Below are 21,217 nucleotides of genomic sequence, written 5' to 3'. Positions count from 1 at the left end.
GGAAAATTATCTTTTTGCCCACTTACAAAAGTAACAGTTCGTCTGTCTCTGTGATATTTCCTAGTCTTGCTCTTGCATATAAACACAGTGGATCCTAAATAGAATAAACTTTTCTTTCTGACATGAACATCCCGTGTATATGCAGAAAAATACAGCACATCCGTCTTGAATTTACACATTAAACTTCCATGGCAAGTGATGCAATGTGGCACAGAGAGTGTTTCTGCCAAGAGGTATGAGGAAATGACTAGGGCAAAGAACAGCTCAGGTAGGCCTACAGTTCATACCATAAATACCACCACATCTGGTGTTATATGTTTGTTTCCTCCAAAAGAAAGGAGAACAAGCACTTTATTTGTGCTCATTCTCTATGACCAGATTGTCAAGCTACAGACCAAGCAGGGGGGAAATCTAACTGAACTAATCAGTGATTCCAGCTGAACTGTCCTTATATGAAACCTCTTCTATTACCTGCAGGACCTACTGCCCACTTCAAAATTGGCAAGGACGACACTCAAGGCTGCTCTGACAAGTGCTTTTGTAGGACATGACATAGTTCTGCTGAAATGAATGAGAGTACATTTTATAATAAGTGTCTTGCTGGCTTTTAATGAAATGATGCATTATTAGCAAAGATTAAAAGAAGTAATTATGTACAGTATAGTTGAATGATGGCTGTGGGGCCAGAGATGATAACTATGATCTCTATGCATTTGAAAACTGAGCATTAAGAAAAGAAAGGATTTTTAATTTTTAAGGTGGTAGAGATGGGACAGACTCAATTAATAAAACAAAAGAAAAAAAAAAGCCAATCAAAAAAAGGAAACCACAGCTGGAAATTCAGTGGAGGTAATTTTGGACTCGATATCAAATGGCTATTTGTCTGCAAACTAAACTCTTCAAAGTGATTGTGAAATCTCTGTGAGTTTGACTAATGAAAGCACAATGAGAAAAAGTATATGAAAAGAACCCAAAGAATTATTTATTGAATATGGAAACCAGATTGCCTGAATGCATCATAGACAAAATGGACAGCTGTGCCAGGAGAAAGGTCAAACTCTGGGCAGTGAGAATGATAATTCCTCCTGGTACTCTCATATGGATGTGATTTAGCTCTTACCATGTGGGGATCCAGAGCCTCTGAGACAAAAAACATCACAGTCAAAGACCATAATACCACTTTCCTGGCATACAAATCTGTAAAATTCAGGCTTCTTCAAGTACAGTTTTGATACCATTTAAAAATAACTGGTTTAGAAATAAAAATACTTAAAGCAGAGTTTAAATAGCAGCTGTGACCACCAAGTTATACCATCTATTAACTGCTAGCAGGCTTTATAACTGTATTGGAGTATAAAAAAATGTCCTCACACAAAATAAATGGCATAAAATCTATGTTGAAGTGAAATCTTAAAGATAATAGATTTGAGTATGGAGAGAAAGATTTGAAAAATTTGAAAAGGTATGGATAAAGAGTTTCACTAATTTCAAAATGCAGTTTGCTAGTTTTACGTTTGCCTGCTGAAGAAGAGGACTTAGTGGAACATCCCAGAAAAATCCTACCTACCCTACAACCCATGGGCATATTAAATGGAAAAAAATGTCCACAAATGGAGCCTTAAAAGTAATGCAAGCTCAAAATAATCTTCTTGGATGGAGCGCTTTTATCCCCATGTACTGCTGGGCAGCAGGAGAAGAGATGGAATAGCATTTCAGCAAATGCTCTGGTCTCTTTATCAAGGGTAGTAAAAGATTTTACTTTTTTTTTCCCATCCTCAGACTGTTAGAGACAGGCATGAGTTAATGCTGGTATTTCCCCCTCCTCTCCTATCTCCTCCCTCCAAAAACCAGAAGTAAGAGGGAAATAGCTGATGCTACTGCTCCCAAGGCAGGCTCAGCCCATCTGGAAATCAAAACCAAGTCTATGATTAGTATGACCAATTAAAAGAAGGAAAAAAGCTTCTTCAGCCTCAAGAAAATCTTTCTTTTTCCCCCATTATGAATGTCTTATTCAGCTGAGGACAGTGAACAGTCCTGTGCTCAGTGACAGGCGCTACATTCAAATGGACTGGAAATGTGATGAACTATCCAGTCCTGTCCCACAAAGGCTGCAGTTTCACTGGAGTGAAACACTGCGAAAATGGCAGCCAAACAGCCCAGATTTATGAGCAATCCAGAGGACACAGGACATGGAACATGATCAAGAGCATAAAACTCCTGAACTCCTTTAAAATATTGAACCTTTAGAACATTATGTTCACTAAATAAGACTCAGTTGACGAAAAAATGAACAGGTACGAACTCCATGTGGATTAGTCTGGAAATGATTTAGAGTTCAGTGCACAGTCCAGAGTACATCTCTGCTCATTAGGATTCTGTGTGCAAACTGCCTGTGCATGAGAACTAAAATAGAAGAAAAATGAAAAATAATTCGACTACAATTACTACTTTGCACCATATGAAAAGAAATTAAGGAGCTCAATGGAAGTCAGATCAGAAAGGACCTTAAAACAAAAAAATTGATCAGGTTTGATGTGGAAAAGAAGAGCTCACAGACATGTGGTAAAAATGGGTAATAGGATCAGAGAGCCTCTGATATAAATCGTAGAGTAAAACAGAGTTTGTCCAAGCCATGAGAAGAAGAGGATGTGGCAGTGAATATTCCAGACAATGAATATTCCAGACAATGAAGCTTGTGAATATTACTTGCAATTTTCAATCAGCTCTAGTGCAAATGTCATGAGGTGCTTTTTTCTCTCCCAAGGTGTGGTGATGGTTTACTTTTCACAGTTCAAATCCTTCCTAAAGTTGAAGAGCTTGTCAGTAAATATAGTTCTTTGGTCCTCTGCATGTTCAAAAAATATTATTCTTTCTAAAAGAACAGAGCCAGACTTGTGGCCTCCTGTGTTTGGAAAACAAACACAGAGAAGTTTGGCTGACTTGTAACTGCCCCATCCCTAGAAATGTTCAAGGCCAGGCTGAATGGGGCTTGGAGAAACCTGGGATAGGGAAAAGTGCAGGAGAGGTTGGAACCAGATGGGGTTTAAGATCCCTTCCAACCCTAACACCTCTGTGACACTGGGACTGTATTTTTTCCTTTAGTATATCTTGTGATACACTTACAGCAGGTAAGAGCTAAGAAGTCATGTGCTCGTTTTCCTTTCTGTGGAGTCCACTTCCCCAACCAGAATACTACATGCAAACCCAAAACTAACTATTTTGTGGCTGAAGTCTCAAGCTGAGAAATTAGCAAATTTGAAATCAGAACAGCAGTGCCCATTGTTCCCTTTCTTATCAAGGTATTTCTACCATGAGAGTGAGAATCCCAGTTTAATCTCAGTTAGTCTCATTCTAAATCACCAAATCAGACACTCTCACATCGAATTTTTAGTTATACATAACAAGAGTTCAATAATTTTTAAGAATTTTGACTTAAAAACTAGAAGTTTTGTAAAAAAGTTTAAGAACAAAGGTTGGTTCTTCAGACAACAGGAATATTTCAACAGGCATCACTTGTCTGATTTTGCTGCACAGTCTCATTAAAAACTGAGTGTTACAAGGCAATCAGAATTTATGCTGAAAGCACAAAAATATAAAAACCAAAAAACAAAAACCAAGGCCCCCCAAAAATCCAAATAACAAAATAAAATTATAAATGAAGAAACATGACCTAAACTGGCAAAGGGAAATATTCTTGATTGATGTAATTCCACAAAAGACAGGCATATTAATTATGAGCAAGACACCACATGTAGAAATCTTTTGCGTATTACATTCTGTGATGTGTGGTAGAAGTCAGATAATTTGTTTTTAATGATTAATGAAGTCAGAATCATTAGCATGTGGGGTTTGTTGTTTTGGTTTTTTTCCCCTACAAAGAATGAAGCAGATGGATCTGTCAGGGCTTTATAAAGTTCAAATTAAAGATGAGGATTTTCCTCTCCACTGTTTGTCTTCATTCTATGGGGGAGGAGGAATTGAGAAGGAAGAATAACTGCTATTCCTTTGATCAAATCAGTCTAGGATTCAGCCTGAATTCTGAATAAACCCCTAGGTGTTTGGGGTGGGGTTTTTTCCTCTTTTTTTTTAATGCAGTTGTTTTTTCAGGTGGATAAACTGTATTTTATTCCTTCTCCAGAAATTTATATTCTTATTTCTTAATAAGCCATTCCCAACAGGCTTTCAAGGGGGTTGCATTGCAATGGGGGCTTACTGCTCTGCAGTTGTATTGTTACTAGAATTCAATCTCTGACTTCAAGAAAAGGCCTATAGGCAAAACTAAATCAATTTAATCCAACTTAACATCCTCCAGGACCTTTCAGCAGATGCACCACAGCACAGACATTTGGGATCTTTTCAGCTTATGCAACTGTTAAATCAGAGAAAAGAACCCAGACTGCTCCTGGGGTTTCTAGAACAGAAACACTTGCCCAAGAATATCATACATGTATTTAATGTCCATCATCCTTCACAGCTGCACAGTGGCTTTCCTCCTCCTTATCAGATTTACTATTCATGGCAATTGACATTCTTAGTTTACTTGATACAAAATTGTCCCACCGTTGAACTCCAGCCCTTGCTCTGTTAAGACTCTCAGAATTCCAAATATTTCAGTCCAAGACAGGAGAGCCTCATATTTGCTCTATTTTATTTTTTTCCTAAATGCTAGTAAAAGTTGTGTAAAGACTTAGTGCACATCCAGGCATAAAAACTGTTTACTCAGGCTAATACAGCTGAAGAGCCTTTATCACACTCCCACTGTGTCCTAATTATAAAGTGATTTTTAATAGCTTCCAGGTTTAGCAGAGAGATATGACAATTGATAGGTATCAATTTGTCTGTCCCTGGGGCTCAGGTGCCCACATGGCAAATTGGAGGCACAAAATCCTGGTGATGTTCTTTGGGAATGCTGCCCCACTATGACACCCAGCTTCACCCCAGGGCTGCTGCTTCCAGGAGTTTTGAGAGTTCAGAATTGGAAAGGTCAAACCCCATGGACCCAAACCCTCCTGTTAGTACAGGTAAGCTGCAGGATTGCCCAAACTCTCTGGGAGCCAGAGAGAAGCATCACAGCACTAAAGCACCTTACAGAAAGTCCAGTGATGACTTTCTCTATTACACAGAGAAAGCATTCCCAGAAGAGAGAGCTTGAACTCATGTTTCCCCCCCTCTGTTGCAAGCTCATGGTTTGATTCCTCCAAAGAACCTTTAAAATCTCTTTTTGCACAGTGACACTGCTCAGCTTTGCTTGGATTTCATGAAATTTTTAACCTGTTCAGTCTTTCTAAGCTGAAGTGGCTAAAGTTCCAGTGGGGTCAGGTGTGCAGTGCTCACTCCAGCTGTGGATTAGGCAGGCTTGGAGGGACAGGATCTCACAGCTGACCTGAGCAGAAGGGAAATCACACATGAACCACAGAGAAAAACCTTCTAAAATTGGTTGCAAGTTCTGAGGATCACAACTGGGCAGCAAAATGCACACCAAGCATGTTGGCGCTTTCACAATTTTTTCCCCTCACCCCTAAGTCCCCAGGTTATCTCTGGTCATTTGGTTTGGAGATGCTGAGTCCCCTTCTGTCACCAGTCTGGGACTGGTCATCAAACAGTCACTCTTACACACACCTGAAATTAATTAAATTTACCTCAGATTAAGGAAATCCTATGTTGTAATTAGAATGCTTTCCTGGACGCCATCTGTTTAATCACACATCAGTCTGCCTGATTATAATTGAATGCTCCTAATTAATTTTCCACTGTCCACCACTCCACATTATTCTGAAAAAAAAGAAAGCCTTTCCCAGCAGATTGCAAAGAAGAATTGCATGGGTTTTTTTTTCCCCAAACTGTTCTGATAGAAATCATCTTAATGAAAACTTGATACAAAATTTGAAGCAAAACATGAGTGTGAAGATAATATCTGCATTTCTTATTGAAATAATGCGCAGATTTCAATGTCATTGCATGCAGTTACCTAAAGACTTGATACAAAATTTGAAGCAAAATGTGAATGTGAAGATATCTGCATTTCTTATTGAAATATGCATTTATTATTGAATTAATTTCAATGTCATTGCATGCAGTTACCTAAAGAGTTAAGAGACACTTTGCAGATCTATCTGTCTGCAGTACCAGCCTGTGGGTTACAAGAGAAAGAGAACCTGCTGTAAGAATATAAACCTCTAATAAGATGAGAGACTTTTACTAAGCCACTCATGCTTGAAGTCTATTGAAAGATAATCTTTGGTACAGTACTCCCTGAAAAGAAGTGAACTGAAATCAATATCCAGCAAAAAACAGATTAAGAGACCAAGCTAAAGAAATCAGAAGTTACTCAGCAGAACGGACATATATCTTAAAGATTATCATTGATCATGAAAGCATGGGGTCTTTCTAGCTCTGAGGAGAGAACAATTTCTAAGGACAAGACCCTGTCTCCTCTTTCACTTTAGGTACAACCCCTGTGGCACAACAAATTTTAAATCTCCATATTTTAATTTAAAATACAGTGGGAAAAAAAAGAAAGTTCAGATATCATCTGATCATGGGGAGAAAATCTAGTTTTGTACAAAAAGGAGCTTATTTTTACTCACACATTTAAATATGTCTTTGTTTTTCCATGAAAAAAAGACAATTCATTTCTGAGATGAAAGATGATGGTGCAGCCGGGAAATGAACATTCAGCAAATGTGAGGTTATTGCCAACATCTTCAGAGACCTTTGACCAATTTAATTACTCCATAAAGCCATTCCTGACTCCAAAATGTCAATAGTAATAGTGTGCATCCTTCCCACTCAGCTGGCCAATGCTTTGGACCTGCCATAAAGTCTTTCCATGTAAATCAGCCCATAATTTCCAAATGCAAAATGATCTGTATCACAAAAGCCATTTTTCCCTCTCCTTTGCTGTGTGTTAACAGAATCAATTTGCATCTAGGAATGCACTTCTTTAAACTTTTAATTACTATTATGATAAGAAGATGCAAGACCCAAAAGTTTAACAGCAGAGAAAAGCCAAATATCTTAACAAGAACTGCAGGTGGAATGTTTGATTTCACATCTGAATGATTAATCTCAGCAAATTAAACCAAACTATTTTAGTGAACAGCATAGTAACTTATTCCCACTGTGACACAATTCAAAACCTGGTCTACTCAGTACCCAAAAAAATTATAGAGGGAAATTATACCAGAAGGAATTAACAAGATATTCTTCCTTTTTCTTCATTAAAGTCGATTTAATATTGAAAATTGTTTAATATTTCCAACATACAACCATAATTGTTTGAGTACTTATTCAGCAGAGAGTACCTCGCAACTCCAAAACACCAAACTTCAAAATAAATTCGAATACTCAATCCAGTTTTAAGTGTTCACTGCTGCAAAAAGTTTTAAAAGATATGCCACCAAATTTGCATGGTTTTCCTGTCCTTTGGATTACTTTTTTCCTGATTTAATGTTTTATTCTGATGCTTTGTAAAAAAAGTTTCACATTCTTAGGTGGATTTTTCATTCTCCTTCACTATTCTTTCTTTTATCATTAGAAGAAGAAGAAGAAGTTTAAATATGTAAATACATAAGACCATCCCAAAAGTTGACAACTTTTAAATCCTCTATCTGTTACACAAACAGACTCTTTTTCTTTTCAGGACTAGTATTTAAGTTTGCAATCCAATGGTGAACTTCTCTTCCCACCTCACCATTCTTTCCATGGCCATTTATACACAGACAGGTTTTGGTTTTTTTCTCTATGCTTTCAACATCAAAACATGAAATGAAGGGAAGAGACATTGTCTTCCCCAAAAATACAAAAAGGCTGAAAACAGAGCAATGATGAGAGATTTGAGCCTTTCCTTCTACTCAGCACAAGGAAGACTCTTGGATGTTTTGGAGTGGGGAAGGGTCACAATATTGATTAAAGCATTGGAGCATCTGTTACATGAGAAAAAGCTGAGATCACTTGTGCTGCTCAGCCCGGAGAAGAGAAGGGTTAGGGGGATCTTCTGAACATGGATAAACACCTGAGGGAATAAGGAGAAGAGAGCCCAGCTCTTCATGGTGTTCACTGCATGGACAAGAGGCAGTGGGTACTAATGGAAATACAAGAAATTCCATTTAAACATGTGAAAAATATAATTTATTGTGAAGAGGATTAAATGCTGAAATAAGTTGCCCAGAGACATTTTAGGGTCTCCATTGCTGGCCTCTTTCAATCTCTATGATTCTGGGACTCTAAGGTTTACAATAAGTGCTGAACCTTCCAAAATATAGTGATGTAAATACCTAATTGTTTGTTTGGTCACACTTGATTAGGACCTCATAAGCATATTGCATCCTAAGCTTGCTTCTAATATCCCTCACAGGGAATCCCAGTTCTGCCATCCCAGTTGACAAAACTTCTAAGTTTTAAACAATTTTCCTGTGAAATCTTTCTTCTCCATCAGAAGGAAAAAAAAAAAAAAAAAAACACGGCAAAAGAAATATTATATACAAAACCAGATTTATCTTATTCCCCAGGCATTTGCAGAGTAGTTTCTCTTTCTTATTTTCAGTCCTCTCTCCAAGTGAAGTTATTGGGGTTTGGAGCTTTCTTTTCCCTTTTTAGTCCATTATCTGAGAGGCACCACCACCATCACTGATGGGCTCAACTTTTGACAGCAGCGGGTCTGGAATTCACCCCTGGGAAATGGGGTAAGTTTCCAGGAGCCACCCCTGTATCACCAAATCCTGGCCACACAATCCCATACAACCTATTTCTCACAGCATCTGCAGCCCAGGACAAAGGAGGGCTGATCCTGTGATCTACTTGTTGGTTTTCCTTTTCTTCTTGCTCCCGCCCTCTGTTCCTCTGCTGTGAAAGTAAAGCTGTTTTCTCAGCAGAGCTTCATTTCTTGATCTTGGTCTCTCCCTTGATCAAGCACAGCCTTCAGCCTGCATTTGTGCTTTCACAGTTTCCCCAGCTAGAGGCTTGAATTTGGGACAGCTTGTTGGAGTTCAAAGCAATACCATTACCCACGAGGGGAAACGAGGGGAAATTATCCCCTTGCACGGACAGACCTCCAGTTGTTTACTTCCATTTTCCCCTTGTGCTCTCATGATCAGGCACATTGTCTCCTGCTCCATCTCTTTTTTCAAGCTGGCACATTTCAAAGGGTCCCAGAAAGAGATGTATTGTCTCAGTTAAACTTGGAGAGCACCTCTCCCCTCCCTTTTGGACCCAGCAGACTGGAGAGGGAGGCCCACACCCCCATTGTGGCTTAGCACAAGGAGAAGGCCAGATTCCTTGTGTGTCATCTTCAGGGTTGTCCTGGATTGCCAAGGAAATTGTGTTCTGTTTGCCATCTGTATGGCAGCTGTCCTCTGTTCAGTGGGCAGTTTTCCTTCTCTCTTCCACAACCACTCCTCCCTCCAGGGAGACATCTGCTGATAACAGCCATTGAATGTCACTGCATGGTGGATAAGAACTGCAGCATCCCATTGGGAGATGTGAGCCCAGAGGGAGGAGCCAAGCATTCCTACCCGGATATAATCTGGAGACTCTGGAACACCAGTACAGCTTCTCCACTGCATTCCCAGAGGAGCAGCTGCCTCTTCTTCCACTGGATCTTCAGAGAAAGACTGCACCCTTCTACAGGATCCCTGTTCCAGCAGAACCACCCCTGACACTCCAGGAGGGCTGCAGCCAAATTTCCAATTGGATTGCTGCCAACACCCTGACCCACAGGGTGTCAGGTTGTGTTCTGACTCTGTCAGTGCTGTTTTAGTGTACTGCATTGTTTATTTTATCCTTTTATTTTCTTCCCTAATAAAGAACTGTCATTCCTGCTCCCATACTTTTTGCCTGAGAGGCCCTTTATTTCAAATTTATAGCAATTTGGAGGGAGGGGGTTTACATTTTCCAGGCTTCCTTAGCAGACACCTGTCTTTCCAAACCAAGATAAGGGTGTAGGTGCTGAGGGACAGGCCAGATTAACCTGCTGCTCAAATCTGGGTGGTGATCACCAAAAGGGACTTTGAAAGGCAAACACTGATTAATTCAATTACAAAGTTCCCAGACAATGCACACTAAGGAAATTGTACCCCATCCTTATGTTTGGGTGTGTCCAAGCTCCTTGTTTTTTTTCTAACTAGCTCTCAATTAAAATAGTTTGCATATTATTACTGATGTCAGAAGGCAAAACATTTTGGATCTTGTCAGAAGGGGAGGAGTCCTGAATGGTGTTTAAGAAGGAAAGTGGAAAGCAGAGGTGTATATGACAGATGCATCCAGTAAGAGCTCTGTGTAATCAGATTCTAAGTGTTTCTGCTTCAGTACATAGTCATAAATGTCAGCTGAAAGTTAACTTTGTTGTTCATCAAATGCATGTTAATAACTTAATTGAAAACCAAAGCGCTCTATTGATTGCAAATGTAAATTGGCAATGCTGTGGTCTTCTGCCTGCCAGTCAATGACAGCAGCACGAATATGGGAGGCAAAAACAGGATAAGGGAGCTGATTACAGGAGGCATTGAAGGAAGAGATAAATTCTAGAGAATATTTTCATATTTGAGTATCAGCAGACTCCCTACAACACAACTTCCTGCAGCAGCTGATAAAGATTCAGTCCCTATAGCCTGTTTCAATTTAAAGCTCAGATGAGGCACACACAGACATCCATCCCCACTGCCCCACCACAACCTCCTTCAGGGAAGAGCAAGAAGCTGTGCAGGGTTACAGGGGACAGCCCCTCAGGGAGCAGTGTCTGCACTGACAGCTGCTGGGTGGGATCAAGGACTCCAGAACATCTCACTCTTCTCCCCTGTTGTACTTTTACTGACAAGAATGCCATAAAGCTTTCAAAAGAGTGACCATATCCAGAGCAAATAGATGCAAGCAACTGGCAACATTTCAAGAAGGTGATCAAAAATCTTCCTTTGGGAAGAGAGAGGGCAGCTTTCTGTAAAGATGGGCTTTTCTGTACAGGATCTACAAAGGTTTTGGCAAAATTCTTTTTAGTAAATGTGAAAATCTTAATACTGCTTGATTTTTGATACTGATAAAAATTCATTTAGTAGCAACAAAGGCTCGCTCAGTGCTAGAGTCAACAAGCACTTAAAATCTTGGGTTTCTAATTCACCCCTCCCTGCCCTTAAATTCCCAGCTATCAAACAGCACAACATTATTTTGTAATTTTCTGTGAATGTCTTTCCATATTGTTTACAATAATAAGACTCAAATTCACTTGAACTCCTCATTACCAGTGTTGCCTGAGTAACTCTAAATCCGACCCCTATTATTATATTATTATGCAGAAAGGGTCATAAGTGTGATTTGACTGATGCTATTTGTTTCCTGTACACAAATGAGAGTTTCCCTCTGAGCACAGCAGACACTGTCTGGAACAATATTTTTATGGAGATTAAGCATCTTTTAAAGGAGAATTAAAGTAATTCATTAGTAGCTGAGCTAGAAAATCCTGTGTTCCTCTGCATTGGAGTCCTACTGCTACATCTCCTACATCTCCTGCTGCTTTCTCTCATCATCTGTTCCCAAAATCTTTTCCCTGTTGCAATAAGTAGTTCAGGGAAAGCCACTGTGATGCTCCAACTGCCTTGTCATGGATCTGGACTGTTCCCTGGGGAGCTGAGCCTGGTTTAAAGCTGCCCATGCATCAGTCAGGATGTGCTGCTGGAAACACTGGCTGGCCAACCAAAACAGGTTGAGTTAATTTGGTTTGCTTTGGTTGGAAGCACTGGTTTGGGTTGTTTGCCTGTTCAGAATTCTCACAAAAAATTTTGACCCTTGTCTTTCTCCATTTGCCACCTCTGACAAATGGAGCAACAACAGTCAGCAGATTCAAAAAGCATAAAGAGGAAATGAAGCATCAGGTACATAAAAAACTTGGTCTGATCAGCCTCACTTGCACACAAAATTATTCTGCCCCCCTCTTCTTCAAATCTGTTTAAGGTTTATTTCTAACTCCACCAAAGCTGCTATGAGTCAGGCAAACATCTACTAATCTGATAATAAGTAATTTATATAAACATATAATCTGCTAATTTCAGACAGATTGGTAAAGTGAAGCCACATAAAATTTCTAATACTAGGGGGGGAAAAGGCACATAAAGAAAAATGGTTTAGTTAGATAACAATAAAAATGTTAGACACAATAAAAATGCTGTAAAATCTCATAAGTCTTAAAATGTCAAGTGACAAATTATTTTATAAATTACTATTTAAGTCAAGTAGTAGTTGACTTGATTTTTTGAAGAAAGTATAATTGAAGTACTTTGAAATTTTTTGCGGCCTATATAAAATAAAATAATTGCATAATTAGCACATAATTACTTTCAGGAGTGACTAATTTTGGATTCCACTAAGTATGCATTAATTGCTATGCTGGCAACTGCAATACAAAAAGTCAGAAAGTGAAAACCTTTCCCTATCAAGGTCAGCATTTGCATTATAAAACCATCAAAATAGTGTTAAATCAATGGATAGTCCAATATGCAGAGGCTGCAGGGCTCAGGGCAGTGAGATGGAAGGACAGCCAAGGCATTGCTGGCAGAATTCAAACTGACCTCACCCTCAAAGGTCTGGTTTTGCACCCAGTGAAGACAAATATTTCCAATGGCTTCACTGGTGCAGGATTAGGTCCATTGATGAGTTATCAATTGGCTGGTGCTCATTAGCTCTGCAGAGTCCTCTGTGAAACCTCTTCTCCCTCCTCTGTCATACCTAATTACTCCTATTGTTCAGTTTGAGGAGTTATAGACTCATGACAAACAAGTGTGAATAAAACTATTATTTTATTTTATAATCCAGTGTTCCATTCACTGAGTTACACTTCGTGAACTTTTGTGGTGTTAAAATGTTTGTGATCAATTTTTTTTTTTAAAGAAAAATTACCGAACAACCCACACAAGAAACAACTTCATTTACAAACCATTTTTGTCTCCTAGGACATCAGGAAACTTTAATGCATTTCTACAGCCAACTAAGTGTATTAACACTGCATACATTGCTGACAAGCCTTCCTTCAACAGGAGGTCAAACCCCATTTGATCTTTGAAACCTGTTCATACTTTTTTTGTTCCAGCTTTGATATCAACATGATATCAAAGTTTCTCATGATCCTGAAATTACCCAAGATATCTGAGATACTGAAAATATCAAACATCCCAGTTTAGTCACCTCTTATTTCCATCTTGGTAAAAAACCCTACCAAATTGCTACCTTTTGTTATTGTTGGTGTTTAGAGGTGCCATACAGTGATTGTCCTTTTGCATTTAAACACATTTTAAATAGTGTTTATTTGTCTGAAATATTAGAAGGTCTGGATGTAAATTTTCATCCTGGTCCTGCTCACACTCACACCAGTCTTGCAGGGCCTTCAGGCAGCTGTTTTTACTTCTGTCATTTCTACATTTTCTGCTCTGCATCCCATCCATATTTCAGGGATCTCAAAGGGATAATTAGCTGTATTGGTCAGCCTTACACACAGGTGGCCCACAAGTCACATAAATGGCTGTGGAATAATTTAAGCAGCTCAAAAAATCCTAAAAAATAGGTAACTGCTGGAAAAGTTGTCTGTCTTTGGACAGGAGCAATAGAAGGAACCAATGAGAGAAAAGCCTTTTTGCAATTCTTTCATGGAGTGTGACCTTCAATGTACCCAGACTGTGTGAGGGAAGGCAACTCCTGCCAACCAGATTAAATTGTCAGAGTGAATGAATTTAAAGCCAAGGTTTTAACTTTCTACCTATTTACATATCACATGGAGTCTAACGATTAGCAAATTAGACACAAATCATGTGCAAATCAATGCAAATTACTGGTTCACACACACAATGTAAACTTCATTTTTCATGTTGGGATGTAGCCAGTGCCTGGTTAACAAGCATATGGATTTCTGATTCGGGGTAAATGAGCTACTCCCCCCCTCCTCCTCTCTCATTCCTCCACTTGGCACAAACCCACCACATTTCTCATTCAATCCACATAATTCACTCAATACTCTCCTCATGTCAGGCTTCGTGTAGGCAGGTAATAACTTCTAGAGTCATTAAATTAGGCTGTGTGCTTTCTCTAATTTGTGCTCCTTGGTTAGAGTTTTGTGGTCACTTACACTAATTAGAAATGCTCAGTTTATTAACAGAAGATATGTGCTTTGGAAAGCCCCTGTTTATAGATCCCTGCAACTTTTGTTGTCTTGACTTTTGAACTGTGTCATATGTAACTATTCTGAACTGAGCTGATGAAAGCCCTTTGATCTCATCCTATTAATTAAAACCCATTGCATTTGCTGCTTCTCCAGTGTCTCCTCTTTCAGAGAGGATCTCCCTTTCCCCAGGAGAGATTGCACACAAACAGAATCACAGAATCAGACAACAGTCGTGACCATAAGCAACCTCTGGAGTTCTGCTCTGCAAACTTCTGCTCAAAGCAGAAAAATAAATCAGATTTCATAAAGTCACAGAACCACAGAATGGTTTGGGTGGGAAAAGATCTTATAAATCATCTGGTTCCAGCCCCCTGCCATGGGCAGGGACACCTCCCACTATCCCAGGTTGCTCCAAGCCCTGTCCAACTTGGCCTTGAACATTTCCAGGGATGGTGCAGCCACAGCTTCTCTGGGCAACCAGTGCCAGTGTCTCAGCACCTTCATTATGAAGAATTTTTCCCTAATACCTCATTTAAACCATTCTCTTCCAGTCTGAAGCCATTTCCCTTAGTCCTGTCTCTTTCTTGGGCAATTCTGAAGCCTGAAAAATCTGCAGGTTCTGTGATTCTGCTCCCTACCTGCTGAGCCTCTGTTCCTGTGCTGAAGGGAAAATGAATTTCCAAAACTCCAGTGTGAATTTCCACTGCTGAAACATGTGGCCTTTGCCTCTTGACCTTTCCTTGTGCAACCCCAAGACTCTCCTGTGTCTTTTCTCCGTGTCGCCACAGGCAGTGGAAGGAAGGTTGCTCTAATTCCCCTTGCAACTTCTCTCATTCCTGTGCTCCTGCCTCCAGCCCTCTCTGCTGTACTCACACCATTTTCTCATTTTTTGGGGGACTCCGAAAGATTTTCTACAGCCTCCTCAGTAGCTGTTCAAATAGCCAACTGTCCTTTGGTGTGCTGCTGCCAGTTAGCTGGGAATTTTGAATAATGAACTTTTTATGCAATTAACAACCACCATTTTTCCCTCCTCACAGAAATTCTGTGGAGCAGAGGCCTTCCTTTAAGGGCAGGTGAAGAAAAGGACACCTGAAAAACTCTGTTTATCACCCTCGAACTGATTTGGGACTGTTGGAGACAAGGAAGATCAAAACACACAAATCAAGGGAATGTGCCCACTGGCAACATGTAATCCTTAAAACTCCAGTGTGCCTCACAGAAAATCCCACACAATGTGTGCATAAAGCAAAAGTTGAACTGAAAACATCGCTGAAGTCACAGCATCCATTTAAACTGCCTCAGGCTGGAATATCTAGCTGGGAATGAGTGATTTTAGTCCCTATCAGATGTGAATAACATAAACAATCAAAGAAATATGTCTTCTCTGACATGACCCTTAATCACTGCAAAAAAAAAAAAAAAAAGAGAGAGAGAGACAGTGACCTTGATTAACATTGTGCTGCTGAATATGATATGAGAGATGCCATTGATCATGGATTCCAGCAGCTGGGGACAAACAGGACCTTTGTTTTCATCCCTTCATTTAGCACCTACAGAATTTAAGGTATGATCAAAATAGAGGAGAACATTATACAGGCTGCATCTGTAATCTTGTGCTCCCTGCTGAATACAAAGCTCTTGCGTCTTTTGTATGAAATAAGAAAGAAATACTCCTATAACCTGGGCTCAAGAGGAATTGCCAGTTAAGTTTCCATTTTAATGTGTGTGCAGGAGGACAGAGTTAAAATTCTGCAGGCAGCTGCAGGCACTATGTTGTTGACCATTATTTATGTAGCTTCTGCAGCATAAATAAGTTAAATGTGCTATTTTTATTATTATTATTTATTTTGGAGGATTTGGACCTTAAGAGTCACCTTTTAATCAGAAAGGTGTTTTGTTCTGTAGCAGTACAGTCATCCCTACAACATATTAAATTAGATCATTTTTTTCTTTTTTAAAATGTTAAAAGTAACATCTTTCCCATGAATATTTATTTTATTTTTTAAGATTGCTTATTTCACAGTTCATCCTTCTCCCATCTAAGCTGCTCTTTCCTTTGCTCCTTGCCTTGCTGCCCAAAGAAATTAATTCTGCTATGCCCATGGTTTTGCATGTATAAAACATCAGATACCAGCATTTTCTGACCTTCTGCTTCTTTCAGAATTCTGTTCATTATTCTGTGGCTTCAAACAACCAGGTATTCATATTTTTTTAGACTTCACAACCATCCATCTGATGTTTCAAATGTTTTAAGAGGCTTAGTCAACAAACATCCAGCAAGATGAAATGTGCAGAAAGCAGCTACAGTCTGAATCCTGGACAAAAAATGTCTACAAATAATTACAGACCTCTCTCATGAGCCCCAGACACATTCAAACAGACTGAGGTCACAGTTCTATGCTGAATCCAGTGTCAGTGCTGACATTTACAGCCCCAAAAGTTAAGGGCTCTGGAAAGGATGTGGCTGTAGCTGATTGCAAACTGCTGGGAATTATCTCAGCAATGTCACAACTCCCAAATTGTGCTCGGAATTGGCTTCACAGGAAGTTATTTACCAGGTTAAAGGCTCAGGTTCAGGCTGGCATGTGGATGTACCTGCCTTCTCCAGGTGCTGTGGACAGCAAAGAGGGGGCAGGTAATGTTTAATTGTTTAACAGTGATTAGGAAATCTTTTCTAGTGCATCAGGAAGCAAACAGGGAGTTCCTCACAGCTTTGGGTACATGAGTCGCTTCTGAAAGCCTGCCCTCCTACAGACAGCCACTTCTGAAAACACCTCAGTGCTTTGGGTTTAGGAATTAACCTACATGGGCACTGCAGTGACAGAATTACTTCCTCAGCCAGGAGACTTCATTTACAGCCCTGCACTTGAGATTTCTGCCCCTGTTGCAGTACATCACAGAAACTCATTAAATGAGGTGGCTGTGAACCACTTGCTTTGTATCTAAAAATAAGTTCAGCGCCTTTTTTCCACCATGGGATCAATCCAAGAGGGAGATGCTTTTCTTAAGGAATCCAAATGCACCATCATGAACACTGCATCTTTTTGCCTCAGAAACCATATGGATTCACAGAGCAAGTGAAAAGGTTGTGAATTTTTGGTTTTTTTTTCTCTCCCCTCGTCTTTCCCTTCCCTTTAGTTCTTAAGTCTGGGCAATGTAAAGGAGGGTTGAGCACTAAACTGCACCCACAAGGAGCTTAGAGCAGTACCAGGTCTGTCTGCAATGCCCCTATTGAATCAAAATAAGCTGACATAAGCTGGGTGATAGGACGGCTGGTTTTGTGCTCTCAGAGCTTTTAAACCTCTGTTGAGCTCGAGCAGTGATCAGACTGAAGTTTAACAAAATAAAGCAGAGAAACCTGCCCGAAACAACTCTCTCAAGCTTTGGATGAATGCTCTTTATCACTGGCAAACTTAAGCCTTTCTTCTAGGTGTTCACTCTGTGCACTTTATCGGCTCCCAGGATTGCTCCATTGTGAAGAGGAGCACAAGTGTGATACTGCTCTGAGCCACAGTTCCCTCGGGAGGATCTATCAGGCAAAGCTGCTGCTTTCTCAGCTCCTGCAGAAAATTCATTCCAAATATATATCCCATATAAAACACATTTGATTTTTTTAAAAATACAACTCCCTCTCTCCAAGTAAATGCAGCTTCTGTTGTAGCTCAGATGTAGAGCCTTGGATCTGAAGCAGGGATAATCATGATCAGATTTATCAGGACATGATGCCTTTGAGTGGGGCTTCCATTCCAAATTTGCTGCTTTTCCTTCATAGGTGTTTTTTTAATCTTTTCCACAAGCATCACCTCCAGACAGCTTTTGAGCCATGCAGTTATCTGTACAGGACATTTGAATTCTGTCTTTCCCTTGGTATGCATGGCATTCACTAACAGCCTGACATCAATAGGATGTATGAGCACAAACATTTTTTTTCTTAGACCCCCAAGACTCCAACATGGGACTTTCATTGCCACTGCATTGTTTTTTTCCAATTTCCCATCTTTCCTCAGAACAGAGAAGCAGGAGGGGAGTGATTGTGTCTCAGCAAACACTGAGACAAAATAAAACTGAGGAAGCAGTATTAGAATCAGAAAATTTTTTAAGTTGGAAAAGACATTTAAGACCATTGAGTTCAACTGTTAGCCTAATGCTGCCAAGGCTACCACTAACTGGTTAAGTGCCAGAACAGAGGTTCAAAGGTTTAAAGCTCCATCCTTGGAAATTTTCAATGTTCAACTGACAAAGTCTTGAATAATATGCTCTGACTTTGAGGTTAACACTCTTTTTGCACAGGAGCCTTCACTGCAGACCTTATACATTCCCTCACAATCTAGTTTTTGTATGATTACAGCACATAGACCATAAAAAATTGTGAACCAGAGGTGGGATTAATGTGCAAATGTGCAAATTAAATCCACAAACAAAATCAACATCTTCTTTAGACTTGTAGTTAGCTCTGTAGACCATTCCTACTCAGGGGAGGGGGACTGATACAGGACAGTGTCTGCAGGTGGTAGTGTTTGGTTGTGCTGATATTTAGCAGAAAAAAGGAGCTGATGGCTTTGATTTAGAGTTTGTGATTTTACATAACTGACAAGCTAGGCAGAGTCTGTGGATGGGTGTTTTCTATCACAGTCAAATCAAAACAAATAATATGGTTAAGGCACTATACAAACTGTTTGGGATATTGTCATATCATTACATGGCTTCTATTTCTGACAAACATTACTTACATTTCAAAGCACTTTTTTCCCCCAGCTTTCCATATGTCAGCTGCTATCAAAATACACTATTTAGAGTTAAGTGGAAAGAAAATTAAAATTATTATTTTTTCTAGTCTCTGATCTCAAAGAAAATCCCAGACACTGCAATGTGTGTTAAATGTCCAGCTTTATCCATAACCCTAAGACCACTCTACTGCCTGCAAAGATTGTCCAAGCACTAGAGGATTCCAGCCTCAGCCTTGCAGCAAATAACAAACCTGTACCTTTCCCAGGCATTGTTTCAATCATTCAAAGCTCATCTAAAATAGGGAGCTCAAGACTGAGATAAAGATTCTCCCATTTCATATAAATGCTAAATATGACTGTCTCTTTGGAGGGATACCAAGCTGTTCCATAGTGTCAATATGTGGTGCTAAAAAGCTAAAAATAAGAAATCAGAAGGAACAATACAGACTCTTACACAAAGTGGCTCTGTGGGAAAATCTGTCAGAGAAGCAATCTTCTGGGTGACTATTGAGACTGAAATACCCAATTAAGTTCAGAAGGTACAACCACAGGCTGGTTTGGGTGGAAGGGACCTCAAAGCCCATCCAGTTCTAACTCCCTGCCATGGGCAGGGACACCTTCCCCTAGCCCAGGGTGCTCAGAGCCACATCCAACCTGGCCTTGGACACTTCCAGGGATCCAGGGGCAGCCACAGCTTTTCTGGGCACCCTGTGTCAGGGCTCAACACCCTCATAGACAAAATTTTTTTCCTAATATCCAGTCTAAACCTCCTCTCAGTTTGAATCCATTCCCCATTGTCCAATCACTACATGCCTTGTGAATAGTCTCTCTCTATTTTTATTGAACACTTTCAGGCATTGGAAAACTGCAGTGAGGCCACCCCAGAGCCTTTTCTTCTCCAGGCTGAGCAATGCCAGCTCTCCCAGCAGAGCTGCTCCATCCCTCTGATCATCCTGGTGCCTCCTCTGGACTCTCTCCAGCAGCTCCAGGTCCCTCCTGTACTGGGTGCCAGGGCTGGAGCAGCTCTGCAGGTGGGGTCTCACCTGAGCAGGGCAGAGGGGCAGAATCCCCCCCTTTCCTGCTGGGGGACCATGAAGGGTTTCAGAGATGGAACATGAAGGGTTTCAGAGATGGAACATGAAGGGTTTCAGAGATGGAACATGAAGGGTTTCAGAGATGGAACATGAAGGGTTTCAGAGATGGAACATGAAGGGTTTCAGAGATGGAACCTGAAGGGTTTCAGAGATGGAGCATGAAGTGTTTCAGAGATGGACCATGAAGGGTTTCAGAGATGGAACATGAAGGGTTTCAGAGATGGAACATGAAGGGTTTCAGAGATGGAACATGAAGGATTTCAGAGATGGACCATGAAGGGTTTCAGAGATGGAACATGAAGGGTTTCAGAGATGGAACATGAAGGGTTTCAGAGATGGAACATGAAGGGTTTCAGAGATGGAACATGAAGGGTTTCAGAGATGGAACATGAAGGATTTCAGAGATGGGTCATTCCAGCTCTCACCCACCAGCACCTCCCAGTTCTTCTCCCAGGGCTGCTCCACCTGCTCATCCCCTGCCCTGGATGGTACAAATGACTGGTCTGAGAAGTGACACCAGCACAGAATTCCATACAGTCTTTAAAGTTTCATCAGAACTACTCCTAAATGGCTGCTTAAAGCCAATTTCAGGTCATAAGGAAACAGACATCCATCCAGTGTGCTTCCATTTCATCTAGAAAGAAAGTTCCAGGGAACATGAGCAAACACAAAAAGGAGAAAGTGGTGAAAGCATTGCAATCTTAAAGGAAAAAAAAAACCCACAAACCTTTTTTGCATTAGCTGAAAGGATTTTTTAAAGGAGTTCTCTTGACCTATTATGGGAAATGGTTTCTGCCAGTTCAGGTAAGGGTAGTACAGTAGTGGGCACAGTGCTAGGAAAGAGAAATCAGATTAATTAGCAATAAAAATGCAGATTTCAACAGGTGAGTGACAAGCAATTGCTGAAGCTGGATGTATTTTCAGTCTTAAATTCAGATAGTGATGTGAGACTATGAGATAGCTATAGCATGTTAATGTAAAAAGCTACTCAAAAAGTTAAGATGAAGGTTAAAGCCTGCTTTGAGCATGTACACTTCAGTTCCAAATTTATTGATGGATGTGAATAGAAGAAGAGTTTACTCATACAATGGTTTTTTACAGACCCTGATCTCATGTGTAGGGAAAAGCATTAGTGCCAGCCTCATGCTAATAGATTGCTGGGAAACGAGAACAAAGCAAGAGATGATCTGCGTTGCTGAGAGACTCAGAGTTTGATACCAGTGGGAAATTTACTTCAGACAGGTTTACACCACGCAGTA

The sequence above is a fragment of the Fringilla coelebs genome (assembly GCF_963513975.1).
Source record: "Fringilla coelebs genome assembly, chromosome: 4".
Taxonomy (NCBI): Eukaryota; Metazoa; Chordata; class Aves; order Passeriformes; family Fringillidae; genus Fringilla; species Fringilla coelebs.
Note: the sequence above shows the minus strand (reverse complement) of the source record.